Here is a 15,124-nt window from a genome sequence, read left to right on the forward strand (position 1 = left end):
TGTTAGTCCTATTGAATAATGGAGTCAGCGAGTGCACTTAAAATTTCCTATTAAACAGTTTCTAAGCATTCCCTTCGTAATTATAACAGTATTCCAGACAAATATGTTTTTCTGTGCTTTATTATCACACTCTCTTGAGCGGGCCATGTAGCGAAATAAAATGTGAAGCAAGTCAGAGGAAAATACTACGCCTGGGTTACTTAAAACGTGAATAAGCTGCATGAACGGTTAGTCCTATTAAACATTGGAGCAGAGCAGTATACTTAAAATTAGATTTGCCAGAACAAAGTTTATATGAATTTTCATCGTAACTCTAATAATGAACCTATATCGTCGCCATAAGACCTATCTATGCGCTGGGACATAAAGCGAATTGAAAAAATGAATAAATCTATACGGTATCTATCTATACTAATATATACGGTAAAGAGAGGCTGCGAGTTTGTTTATATGGAATAGGTAATTTTAGAAGCTACCGGGCCTATATCGAAATTCCTTTCACCATTTGAAGGATAATGTATGTCTGGGCAACACAAGTTATGAATCATCCCGGAATACCAAAAGGGTTCCCTGAGAACCGTGATTTAATGAAGAAGGTAGCAGCAATAATAAATCTCAAAGTTTGTATGTTTGCCAGTCTGTGTTTATTTACGTAAAAACTACTTGACTGCTGGATCTCCAATTTGACCAGCTTATAGCTTTGGTTAACACAGAGCCTACGTACTATCGAGCTATCTTTTAAGTGGGCCATGTCGCGGAAGAACATGCGAAGCAATTCATGGGAAAATATACCTAAAATACGCTACTTAAACGGTTCGTCCTATTGAGCAACGGAGCGCAACAGAAATTCGACTTGCACATTTTTTGGTCGATTTTTGTTCGTATCTAATAATTTCTTACAAAATAATGTTTCTGTTTTGGCGCATATTTATGAGGACTGGTCGAATAAAATAAGCCACAAAATAGCGGCGCCCACTAACCACCTGGTTTTTCTTTACTTTTTGCAGTAATAAAGTTTAATTAATTTCGTGTGGCTATTTCTAGCCGAGTGCAGCCCTTGTAAGGCAGACCCTCCGATGAGGGTGGGCGGCATCTGCCATGTGTTAACTGCGTGTTATTGTGGTTGAGGATAGTGTTATGTGTGGTGTGTGAGTTGCAGGGATGTTGGGGACAGCACAAACACCCAGCCCCCGGGCCATTGGAATTAACCAATAAAGGTTAAAATCCCCGACCCGGCCGGGAATCGAACCCGTGACCCTCTGAACCGAAGGCCAGTACGCTGACCATTCAGCCAACGAGTCGGACAGTAATAAAGTACAAACCATACACAACTGACCTGGCCGGGAGTCGAACCCGGGGCCTCCGGGTAAGAGGCAGGCACGCTACCCCTACACCACGGGGCCGGATTATAATATAGAATGAGTGTCTGCCATTATAAAGAAAACTGCCCTACTCGATTGTGACTGGCAGTAGGCTTCTATTTAAGGAGAGTACACTAGCGCCGAGTGTAAGTCTATCTTATTCTGAATGTCTTTGATTGACAAGGAACTTCAATAGATTAAACAAACCACGAACCAAAAACAGAAACACAGCTGGTCAGCCATCACGGCATGGAGATTCACTGCACGATAGCCTACTCCAGTAATATAATATAATATAATATAATATAATATAATATAATATAATATAATATAATATAATATAATATAATATAATATAATATACCAAACCAAACCCAAACCCCATGGCACTGCGGCCCTTGAAGAGCCTTGGCCTACCAAGCGACCGCTGCTCAGCCCAAAGGCCTGCAGATTACGAGGTGTCGTGTGGTCAGCACGACGATTCCTCTCAGCCGTTATTCTTCGCTTTCTAGACCGGGGCCGCCATCTCACCGTCAGATAGCTCCTCAATTCTAATCACGTAGGCTGATTGGACCTCGAACCAGCCCTGAGGTCCAGGTAAAAATCCCTGATCTGGCCGGGAGTCGAACCCGGGGCCTCCGGGTAAGAGGCAGGCACGCTACCCCTAAACCACGGGGCCGGCTTATAATATAGAATGAGTGTCTGCCATTATAAAGAAAACTGCCCTACTCGATTGTGACTGGCAGTAGGCAAGAGGGCTTGTCATCCTAATGAAAACTTTCCAACTCGGTTGTGCCTGGTGGTAGGGAAGATGGCCTGCCATTGCGATGAAAATTCCCTAATCCGGTTTTCACATGAGAAACGTCGTACGGCGAATTCTCCGTCGTGTTTCTGGGGTAACGCTAAGAGCTATGCGTTAGACTTACTCACAACGTGTACACTACTTCACCTAGAATTCTGTATACAGTGTATAATTCCGTAGTGAAGCACGGGTACATCAGGTAGTTTATATATAAAATATAAATTTCTCCCAAGTCCATTTAAATGGACCAGAAAGTGTTATTGCAGCACGACCCGCCTTTCACAACACCCAGACGCGTTCCAAATGTCATTACTCAGTACGACCCATGCCTCAGCAGCTTCCATTCTGTCACACCCAAAAATGAGAGTGAGACTGCAATGGAAGCTACCAATTTGGCTTCTGCCAAGAAACGATGCGAAGATTCTGCACCTATCCAGCATTTTCCTGGAGAGTGTCGAATACTTTCTTTCTTAATCTGCTTACCCTCCAGGGTTGGCTTTTCCCTCGGACTCAGCGAGGGATCCCACCTCTACCGCCTCAAGGGCAGTGTGCTGGAGCGTGTGACATTGGGTCGGGATACAACTGGGGAAGATTACCAGTATCTCGCCCAGGTGGCCTCACCTGCTATGCTGAACAGGGGCCTTGCGGGGGGATGGGAAGATTGGAAGGGATAGACAAGGAAGAGGGAAGGAAGCGGTCGTAGCCTTAAGTTAGGTACCATCCCGGCATTTGCCTGGAGGAGAAGTGGGAAACCACGGAAAACTACTTCCAGGATGGTGAGGTGGCAATCGAACCCACCTCTACTCATTTGACCTTCCGAGGCTGAGTGGATCACGTTTCAGCCTTCGTACCACTTTTCAAATTTCGTGGCAGAACCGAGAATCGAACCCGGGCCTCCGGGTGTGGCTGCTAATCACACTAACCACTACACCACAGAGGCGGACGTGTCGAATATTGCGGGAGAAAACTACACCCAATACAGTCACATTATTAAAGTATACGGTATTGGAGTAACTGAAGGAGGTCGAAACTAGACCCATTTCTTAATGATTTAAAGATTCAAGCTCTGGTGGCCCTTAATTTACTACTACTACTACTACTACTACTACTAGGTTGAAACTAAATGAGTTTAAATAGAGAAATAGAGAACTGTGAAGGCGCGTAGTCAATTCACAGACGCTTGTAGACTGAACACTGAAAGGCATAACAGTCTATGACGAAGATGTACGTTTACGTTCTTTGTCGACACCTAAGTATGAAAACCTTGTAGGCCCGATTTAACTAACTTTTCAGGAGAAGCAAAGAACTGCTTTTCTTTAGAGTTAAAAAGTCTCTCTTGGTAGTTCTTTTGGTAATTATGTCGCACAACATCTTAGAAACATGCATGTGTTGACAACTTACAAAATGTTTGCTTAATACTTCTATTACTGGACATAAGATATTTCCATACGTTCATGGTTGTGAGTTACTAGTTTTTTTTTTTTGCTAGTTGCTTTACGTCATAGGTCTTATGGCGACGATGAGACAGGAAAGGGCTAGGAGTGGGAAGGAAACGGCCATGGCCTTAATGAAGCATTTGCCTAGTGTGAAAATGGGAAACCACGGAAAACCATTTTCAGGGCTGCCAACAGTGGGGTTCGAACCTTACTAGGTTTTCATCAGACCTATACGTAAATACATTTTTAGAGACCCTAGTGTACTGCACACTAAACCCTGTCAACTCAGATATATGTCGTTTACGAACTAATCGGTGGAGGGCAGTTTAAATCTGTTTTCCTTTTTCATCATTGAGAGGCTTGGAAAGAAGGTTTTCACATTTTCGTCCAGATATTACTGTTTCAGAAAAAATCTGACTTACCATATTTTCATTCTTGTGTGTCGTCGTGTTTTACAATGAGAACAATATCAGAAACGATTTTGCGCATATATATCACAAATGGTTATTTTTGACTAAAAATGAGCTATACAACAGTGCTCAACATATTTTTCCTATACTTATGTTATAAATAAATTTTTACAATAAATTAAACTTTGTGGTAATATGGGTATAACACACTTTAAATTACTCTTCTGCGTAGGACAACTGTAATAAGTTCCATCCTAGTTCTCTCTTTAGCTTGCCTCATATTCAAATTCAACTTAAATGCCAATCACGCCAATAGATTTGACGTGCTACAGTACTTAGACAGACAGACAGACAGACAGACAGACAGACAGACAGACAGACAGACAGACAGACAGACAGACAGACAGACAGACAGACAGACGGACAGACAGACAGACAGACAGACAGACAGACAGACAAAACTGAAAGTGAAAATTTTGTAATATTATTTGAAGACTCTAAAACGTTAGAATACAGAAAAATCGTAGGTTAGCCCAGGATTTGAATCATTTTTTTAGCCTATGCCTGGTATTTCTGGGGTAACCGGAATTATACACATCATCCGAGATAAAAGTAAAGTCATCGGGCGAGTTGGCCGTGCGGTTAGGGGCGCGCAGCTCTGAGCTCGAATCTGGGAGATTGTGGGTTCGAACCCCACTATCGGCAGCCCTGAAGATAGTTTTCCGTGGTTTCCCCATTTTCACACCAAGCAAATGCTGGGACTGTAATTAAGGCCACGGTCACTTCCTTCCCAAGCCCTTTCTTGTCCCATCGTCGTCATAAGGGCTAACTGTGTAAATCAACTTGTAAAAAAAAAAAAAAAAAAAAAATTCCCTTCCTCTCCTTCCCATTTTCTAATTTACTCGTGGTCATCTCCAAAAGTGGGTTAAACCTAGTTTTACGGCCGGATTCCTTTCCTGACACCTGTCATGTGTTGAGAGATAACTCCTTGGTAGTCGTAGTTTGATTTATTGTGTGTAAATGGAGATATGTACAGTATTACGACCAACACAGACTCACAGACCTCAAGTCAGAGGAATTAGCCAGATGCGAATAACATTCCCTGTCCAGCTGGAACGAAATCCGAGCCCCTCTGAACCGAAGGCCATAACCACGTAGTACAATACAATGCAGTAGAAAAATAAGACTTAAGACCTGAAAAAAAAAACACGTTTAATAACGTCTTTTATTTGAGTATGCGGGGGCCTTCATCATGAAGGATGGAAGAACCCATTAATAGATTAATACGGTAACAGATTTGCAGCGCAGGGAGACAGCATCATTCCTTGAAGGGACTTCATGAGCAAAACGGAAATGTTATAGTTAGCGACGTTAACCTTTTATTAAAACCGCAACTAATCTTGGAGGGGGACTAAAAGATATAAACTGAAAAATAGGACTGTGAGAATGGGGTTAAAAATTCATCCTCCACAACATTAGATAGAATCTTTACAGCTGACGTGGTTTGGACGCGTGCATCGAATGCAGGAAGATTCTTAAGAAGATGTGGTACTCTAGACCAGAAGGGGGCTGATTAGAAGACCAAGACAAACGCATAAGGAATATGTAGAGAAAGCACCAAGATGAAGAGGACGTGATATGAATAAGACAAGAATTCTGTTCAGGGACCGTGTAAATTCGAAGGCCTTCGGTATAACCTCTACGCCTGACAGTAGGAGAGGACCAACTTAGCAAAGTACTGTATTTTCAATTCTTATGAGTCTTAACGTGTTTCTTTTTTTACAAGTTGCTTTACATCGTACCGACACAGATAGGTCTTATGGCGACGATGGAATAGGAAAGGGCTAGGGGTGAGAAGGAAGTGTCCTTGTTTAAGTTACAGCCCCAGTATTTACCTGGTGTAAACATGGGAAACCACCAAAAACTATCGTCAGGGCGACCGACAGTGGGGTTCGAACCCACGCACTTAAGTGACTGCAGCTACCGAGCTCGGTAACGTTTTATATACATTTATGTTAAGGACAAGACTACTGAAATATTGACCAAGAAAATAATAAAAGAGCAAAACAGGAAAACCAAACGAAAGTGAGATATATGTACCAGTAGATGCTTTAAAACATGGGACACATAGTGAGATCTTTCTTTTTTCATGTGTGGCCACGCCGGTGGTTTTGAAATGTAAAATGCACTGTTGTCATAATCACTGAAGAATATCTAAGGGCAGAAAAAACAAAATAGTTAAGTGCCCTCATTTATACACAGTAGAATTCCATTAGTCCGGCCTCCAACAGTCCGGAACGCCCGATGGTCCGGCACTATTCCAGGATTTTTTTTTTTTACATTTGTGACAGTTAAAGCGCACGGCACGGTTCGAAACCACCCTGAAGTATCCACTACGCGTCTGCTATTGTTAGACACAATCGGCTTTGTTGACTGTCACCACACACAGGTTCAGTTCATTGTTTTGATAGCGAGCCCTTTTCGCTACAGTATTTTTTCTTGCGATCTAGCCGCAGAGTCCCTAAATAAATTCATGACTTTCGCTGAGTGCAATACTAATTACAATGCCACTGAACTTATTGATTTACATATCATCAGAAATAACTTTTACGCCAAGATATTCGAGATTTTTAAAAGTTACACTAAAATATTGTAAACTGAATGTGTTGAATGAAAAGTTGGTGATGTCCTAATTTTGAGCTAAAGTTATTGAACTAATGATTCTGCTGATCAACATTTTACTGCAAAACGCCGTGTTGCAGCTGTTTTCGCTGTACGCCTTAACCTACATCGTAGTGAGAGGTACCGCCCGATGGTCCGGCATTTTCGGTAATCCGGCACCGGGCCGGTCCCGAACGTGCCGGACTATCGGACTTGTACTGTATTGAGAAGCGATGAGATGGGGCATCACACGTCAGTAATCTTAATTCTGAACTGTCAGAAATAATGTTAATGCGTATTCACCTTGCTGGTTGGATAACAACTGTGTTATCCACTATCTCTAGGACTTTCTATCTGACTTCGAAATGTCAGTAGATCTGTCGAGTAAATTGGCACTAACTGTGGTGGCATTCACTGTGCTGACTACTCAACCGCACTGTTCAATAAAATCAGCAGTCCGTGATGCATAGAATATAACGAGGAAAGTCTGAAGCTTACCGGATAGAACTGCAGCTGAAATTACCCTCAATGATCGGTTTATGTATGTGTATGTTTAGTCCTCAGCCCGAAGGCTGGTTGGATCCTCAACAGCTCCGCCATCAGCTGTCATAGATAGCCTAGGCATCACTGAAGAGGCGTACTAGGGAAATGAGGAGTGAGGTAGTTTCCCGTTGCTTTCCTCACCGAGCCAGAAGTTGCTATTACATATCAGTCTGCCAAGCCACTGAAATGCATGCAACAACCTACCCTAAGAGCGATATTTTCACACCATTCATAGCAGGGACTGGCTGCAGAAGGAATGGCATTACTAGCATCACTCATACCTCAGTCACTTTCATTTTGTCAAAGCCAAGGATAAAGCTGAGACAGATCAATGAAAGTAACAAGATTGCTCTAGCCCATACCAGAAGACGTAGTGCACTGTAAACACTAGGTCCTGCCAGCAAAGGCATGATATCAAAAATTAATTTTGTGCCTTACTAAGTAATACTCATACGACATGTTACTATAATGCAGGGCCTCTCAGGGTGCATGCGCTTGGTGCAAGCACTGTGCACGGTGCAAAAGATGACTGCGCTTGGTTGACCAGAGTGCAGACCCCGCTCGATTTGGAGCAATAGCGCTGTCTCTCTTTTTCCCCACGCCTGTCTCGCTCGCTCTCCTTGTCTCTCTTTTCCTCACTTGCTCCGTAGCGTTCCAAATCCGAGCCGAGTTGAGACGAGTTGAGCCGAGCTTAGCCGAGTAGCCCAGAGACGAAGCGTTGGTCCGAGCCGTGCCGAGCGGGAGCGATGTACAGTGCACGGAGCTCTTGTGCCTCCATTTGCACGCGTGAGATTTTGGGCGTTTGAGAGGCCCTGCGGTCTTAAAACCAAACCGTTGAGTGCTCTTCGTCAAAATGGCACGACCTATTCATAAAATACGAATGTCCAACCGTAGCGGACGACTATAATGTGTGTTTTTGGTCTCTGACTGAGGTATTTTTTTGGCTATCTAAAACATTACTGTATTAACAATATTGTTCTTGGCAGGTTCGATCCTGGCTCAGTCCGGTAGGTGCTCAAATACGTCAGCCTAGTGTCGGTAGATTTACTGGCACGTAAAAGAACTCCTGCGGGACAAAATTCCGGCAGCGTGGCGTCTCCGAAAACCGTAAAAGAGTAGTTAGTAGGACGTAAAACAAATAACATTATTAACAATATTGTTGTAGAAATGACAGTCTTGTTGTAGGCATAATTTTGTATTTAAAGGTATGTTTGGAATGTGAGAAATTTGATACTCTGTTGGCAATCCACAATGAAGTTAAGAGTGATAGTGGCAGCTCTCTGAAATGCAGACCTCAAAAACACAAGAAAAACAGGACTAAGGAAGGAAGACAGAACTACTTTGAATTATGGAGGTCCTTCAGGATATAATTCACGAGGTCACTACTTCAGATATTCATTACTTGCGCAATATTCCACTTAAAGTTTTGTACAAGTTAATTCTTGCTGAAAGACTGCAGTGCGCCGGCCTCTCATCCCTGGGTACCGTGGTTCAAATCCCGGTCACTCCATGTGAGATTTCTGCTGGACAAAGCGGAAGCGGGACAGGTTTTTCTCCGGGTACTTCGGTTTTCCCTGTCATCTTTCATTCCAGCAATACTCTCCATTATCTTTCCATAGCATTTATCAGTCATAACAATCATCTTGGGAGTAGCGAGCCCATTGTACTAATAGCTTATATCTGTTTCATGCATTACATCCCTGACCCGGTCAGAGACTGGAAAACGGGCTGTGGGTTTTCAATTCTTGCTGAATGTGGACCTGTATACTGAGAATAAGCAGTAGTGAATTATGGTAGTCTATTTACTGCTTCTAATGGTTTTTTTCTTGTCCGACTCGTTGGCTGAATGGTCAGCGTACTGGCCTTCGGTTCAGAGGGTCCCGGGTTCGATTCCCGGCCGGGTCGGGGATTTTAATCGCTTATGATTAATTATTCTGGCTCGGGGACTGGGTGTATATGTCCGTCCCAACACTCTCCTCATCATATTCAGACAACACACTACACTACCAACCACCACAGAAACATGCAATAGTGCTTACATCCCTCCATAGAGGGTTGGCGTCAGGAAGGGCATCCGGCCGTAAAACAGGGCCAAATCCACATGTGCGACGCACTTCGCACCCGCGACCCCACAGGTGTGGGAAAAAGCGGCAGGAAAAGAAGAAGAATAACGTTTTTTCTTATAGTTTTGCCTTATTTAAAGGATTGAGGAATGGAATTTTTCACGAGCTTGCTAAGTGTATTATGTACAGGAAAAGAGTGGCTGTTACGATAAACGTGCGTTGCACCGTTTATCTGTTTTGTGTACGTGTTGTCACACAAAATGATTTGATGACACGTTACGTGATAACAGGAAAAGGTGATCTTGGCAAGTCGTTCATTTAGGGTTCTATGTCAAGAAACTGAAAAAATTATACAGATGACCAAGTAAGCATTTATTATTATTATTATTATTATTATTATTATTATTATTATTATTATTATTATTATTATTATTATTATTATTATAATAGAAAAGTGAGCTTTCCAAAGAAATTATATTAATTCACATCGCTTCGTTTCCAGGCCAACTTCGCTGTACGGAAGTGAAATCTGGGTGGACTTACGACATCCTATTCATAAGTTGGAAGTAGCAGCCTTGAGATTAGCGAGAAATGATTGCTGGTGCAAGAAGGTTGGAGCAATGGCAGGAGGGTAGTCGTAATGAGGAGATAAAGATTAAGTTGAAAATGAATTAGATGGAATAATAATAATAATAATAATAATAATAATAATAATAATAATAATAATAATAATAATTCCGTTTAAATGTTAGTAGCTTGATGAAACCCGTGTACGGCAGAACCTGAGAAGGGGGTGGGCGGCGTCTGCCGTGTACAGTTAACTGTGTCTTAATGAGTGGAAGGTAGTGTGTGGTATGAGGAATATTGAGGATATCAAAAACACCCAGACCCCGAACTAAGGGAATTAACCGATCAAGAATAAAATTCCATTAAGCTATTAGACTGTAAGATAGAGCGAATTAGTGGTGAGTTTGACAGTAATTTAACCCTGAAATTCCATGACCCTGCTAAGAATCGAACCCGGGACCCCAATGACCGAAGATCAAGATGCTGATCAGTCAGTCACGGAGCAGGATAATTCGATAGATGAAGGTGAGCATATGACTACTGTTTGATAAACCATCCTCTTACCTTTACTTTAGGGATTATGTCTTTGCTTTTTACCTCGCAGACCCCGAGTTCGATACCCGACTCGCATAAAGACTTCAGCAACATTTATTTGAGAGCTGAAACGGGGTTCACTGTGTATCACAAATACAACTGAGGAAATATCCGTTATGAAAAGCAGTGAACTTGGTCGCATTTGCTGAGAGAGAGAGAGAGAGATCCCACTGACCACGTGTTACTACTGGGCAGATTTTATTCTTAATTTGGCCTTTTTAGGTCCTAAATAAAAATAATCCTACCATTATTCTTATCTGTTTGTATTAGCGGTTGCTTCCACCTTATACTGTACATGAAATATTCGAAGTCCAGCTAACTTTGTACAGAAAATCGTTAACAGCAACTGAAACAACCGTGTTCGTTCTTCCCAAGAAGGATAATGATAAGACATATTACTGGTGAGAAGTTGAATTTGTAGACCTGCTTGTAGCTGAGGGCGAGTCATGAACCCCCACTCTTGCAGTTTCCTCACTCTTGCAGTTTAAACTATATATACTGGACGCGAGATTTTATTGTCTCATCTATATACAAGAGCTGTTAACGGTAAATAGCCAGCATAAATTTATTGGACGATACTGTTCGTATATCAGCTCGCAGTCACATTAACATCTGATATGTGGCAGACTCTACAGAGAAATCGATAGACTGTCGGAAGATGTATGAATTGGTTGTACTGGACAATTCGAAAAACGATAAATGTTAGCAATTTGCACAGTACTGAGATCGGAACTTTAACACCCATTAAACCGTGAAATATAATCCTCTTATACTGTACATTGATACTCACGTATACATGAATAAATAACTAAATAACAAACAAAATAAATAACTAACTAAAAATAAAGAAATGAATAAATAAATACAAACTACATATATAACTGACTTTCTAATAAATAAATAAATAAATAAATAAATAAATAAATAAATAAATAAATAAATAAATAAATAAATAAATAAATAAATAAATAAATAAATACATAATACCTTGGAGCTGGAGAGATGCAGGAAGTATGATATGCAAATTATCATTTCAAGGACTTAAGTGATGACCGTTGGGAAGAAACCTAAGAGGCCTGAATCCCAGGTCGGGAATACAAAACTGGAACAGGTAGATCATTTCAAGTATTTATGATGTGTATTCTCTCAGAATGACAGTATACAAAGTCAAATTGAATCAAAGTGCAGAAAACCTAATACTTTGAGCTCGCAGAGTGATCTATGGTATTCTGTAAGACAGAAGTGAGTACTCGGCCGAAACTGTCTTTACATAGGTCTGTATTCAGATCAATTTTTATGTATGGGAGTGAAAGTCGGGTGGACTCAGGATGTCTTAATCATAAGTTTTTGTTTGTTATTTACTTTATGATGCACCAATACAGACAAGTTTTATGGTGTTGATGGGATAAGGACGGGTTTGGTTTGAGAAGGAAGTGACCGTGGCCTTAATTAAGGTAATTCGCCTGGTGTGAAAATGGGAAACCACAGAAAAACATCTTCAGGGCTGTCGACAGTGGGGCTCCAACCCACTATCTCCCGGTTGCAAGCTCACAGCTGCGGGCCCCTAACCGCACGGCCACTCATCCGATGATTACAGGAGGTTACCCTGATTGAAGAGATAAAGGGTGGGAATAACCACAATGGATTAAGTTGTACTCATAAATTGGCTCGGTTAGCGAGGTCATGTGAAGTGCCTAGGAGAATAACGGATTCAGTCATGGAGAGTAAGAAAACTGTAGGGAGACCAAGGCGACAATAATAGACTCAGTTTTAAATGATCGTATTATAAGAAGGGTGGAACTAAATGAGGCATCAGGGCTAATTTGAAATAGAAAATTGTGTGTATGAATAATAATAATAATAATAATAATAATAATAATAATAATAATAATAATCTATATCCATGTGGGGTTAATACAAAGGAACTGAATAGCTAAGGTTGTAGAAAGATAACAAAGAATTAAAGAAGTGCATATTGTCCTTTTATTTTGATTGAGAATGTTCTTGGATTTACTATCTGATATGTGCGTTACTGCACGATAATGTCACATGTAACCACAAAGGCCCTGAAGAACACGTGACATCAGCAACAATTTCTTTACTCATCATGAACAAACAGAAATGTGATATCAGTGGATTTAAAGATTTGTGAGTGACAATTTGGCCAAAGATGAAGATGTAGATTTCTAGAGCAGGAGTATGGAAAAGCTAATCGTGTGCCATGATAAATGAACACTTTCTGTAATTATGTGGCGATGTTTGGGTATGATAGATAAACAAGCCCACCTACGTTTAACCTGAAATGACATAAGCAAAGAGCGTAGCAAGGGTGTGCGGTGGCCAGTTTTTGCTTCACTGTCAGTAAGGATGGAAAATGGATAATTCATTATTTGAAAATAAAAAATAAAAAATAAAATCACACCATTTTCAGAAGAAAGCGAAAGATAATTACAAGATAATTTACAAAATGTAATGTTATCTTATGCAAGGTAAGGTAAGGGTTATTCTGCCCGAAGGCAGGTCGGAACCTCCGCAGAGGTGTTCCTGAGCTGGAGTTTACGTGCGGTAGGGTGGCCAGTTCCTTTCCGCTCCTCCATTCCCTTACCCTCCCCACCAACAGCGCGTGGCAACCCACCCAACTCCTGACCACGCCCAATGTTGCTTAACTTCGGAGATCTCACGGGATCCGGTGTTTCAACACGGCTACGGCCGTTGGCTATCTTATGCAAAGAGATATAATTTGTCATGTATAGCAAATCGGGAAGAGCCTGGATGAGTAATAACTTACTGTCAGACCGGATAGTAATCTCCTTCCAAATTTGCCTGCTGAAGAATGAAGTAACATTCTTTACAAACAATTAAATTACAGAATATCAAATATAGAAGGGGAAGTTTGGCAAAAGACGTTTTAGGTTGCAGGGAAAAACCATGCAAATCTTTTGTGCAATGTTGTTGTACGTTTTTTTTTACAGTTTGTTTTACGACGCAAAGACCGACACAGGTAGGTCTTATGGCGACGATGGGACAGAAATGGCCTATTAGTGGGAAGGAAGCGGCCGTGGCCTTAATTAAGGTACAGCCCCAGCATTTGCCTGATGTAAAAATGGGAAACCACGGAAAACTATCTTCAGGGCTGCCAACAGTGGGGTCCGAACCTACTACCTATCTCCCAGATGCAAGCTCACAGCTGCGCGCCCCTAACCGTACGGCCAACTCGCCCGGTTGTTATACTCTCCTATCGGCACTTACGTCTCCAGCTCGGTAATTTAATCTTCCAGCAGCTCACCTTATGAAGACTACTGGCATCAGTATTTAGGCAGGGCTATGCCAACCAGAACCATACTGCTGGTCATTGCCATCTGGAAGTCTGTTTAAAATCTCCCGGCTCCACGTCTTCCGATATGCGCTCGAAGCGACGTGGACGCGGGCCAACCCAGCAAATTAAACTTTACTCACCTCGAGTTTCAAATATCTGCCTCTCACCCTTTCTCTTTAATATTCTGAGGTTTCTGAGAACTCGGAAGGAGGAAAAGTGAGGAATTCTTGGTGGAGCTGAAAGAGATACAAGTCTGTTCTGTGTTTACTTGTGCACTGGAAGTTGTTGAGGTTGATAAAGATACAAGGCACGCCATGGCAATGTCCAAACGAAGTAAGATTTACTGAAGAAGAAAATTTCGTTCGAATACTAGAAATACGATTCTGAAGACAGTTGTGTTGGCCGTGACATTGTATGGAAGTGCAACACGAATGACTGTTTCAGAAACTTGGTAAAGATAACACAGGGCATTGAAACTTAATTTTACAGAAGAATGTTGAAGGTCAGCTTTAGAAACGAATGTGGGGGTGGGGCTGAAGGTGAGGGAGGCCATTAGATATGAGCTGATATAGGCTTCAACGGTAGCCTCTAGATAAAAAGATTCACTTAGTGTAGAGTGTCATGATTGGCTGTACATATACTAGTCTATGTTCTGACAACCGGAGCCAGGAATTTAATTCACTAAGTTAGAATATAAACGAGTAACCTCCGCGGCTCGGGTGGCAGTGCACCGGCCTCTCATCGCTGGGTTCCGTGGTTCAAATTCCGGTCATTCCATGTGAGATTTATGCTGGACAAAACGGAGGCGAGACAGGTTTTTCTTCGGGTACTCCGGTTTTCCTTATCATCTTTCATTCCAGCAACACTCTCCAGTTTCATCTGTCAGTCATTAATCATTACTCCAGAGGAGTGTGACAGGCTTCGGCAGCCGACACAATTGTTATCCTCGCCGCTAGATGGGGCTTAATACATTCCATTCCATTCCTGACCTGGTCGAATGACTGGAAACAGGCTGTGGATTTTCAAATTAGAATATAAACGAGTATTAGCTATCCTCTTGACGGTTTTGCTATGGCATTTGCATAGATATTTGCGATACGATCCGTGATGACTCCTGCAACTCTCCCTACAGAATCGTAGTGCGGTCAAGAAGGTACTTGATACTCGTTTATATTCCTTTTTTTTCTATTGGCTTTACGTCACACCGACACAGATTTGTTTTACGGCGACGACGGAATAGGAAAGGCCTAGGAAATGGAAGGAAGCGGCCGTGGCCTTAATTAAGGTACAGCCCCGGCATTTGCCTGGTGTGGCTCGAACCCACTATCTTTTACTGCATGAAATTCAAGGCACTAACTATGGCTCGGACTT

The 15,124-nt window shown here is 41.9% G+C and overlaps 1 protein-coding gene across 1 annotated transcript in view; it reads right to left on the reverse strand.

The window, feature by feature from the left end:
* The window catches only part of LOC136857598 (pyrokinin-1 receptor-like), a 277,658-nt gene that overhangs the window by 14,081 nt on the left and 248,453 nt on the right, over window positions 1-15,124 (reverse strand). The window lies entirely within an intron of this gene.

The sequence above is a fragment of the Anabrus simplex genome, chromosome 1 (assembly GCF_040414725.1).
Source record: "Anabrus simplex isolate iqAnaSimp1 chromosome 1, ASM4041472v1, whole genome shotgun sequence".
Classification (NCBI taxonomy): domain Eukaryota; kingdom Metazoa; phylum Arthropoda; class Insecta; order Orthoptera; family Tettigoniidae; genus Anabrus; species Anabrus simplex.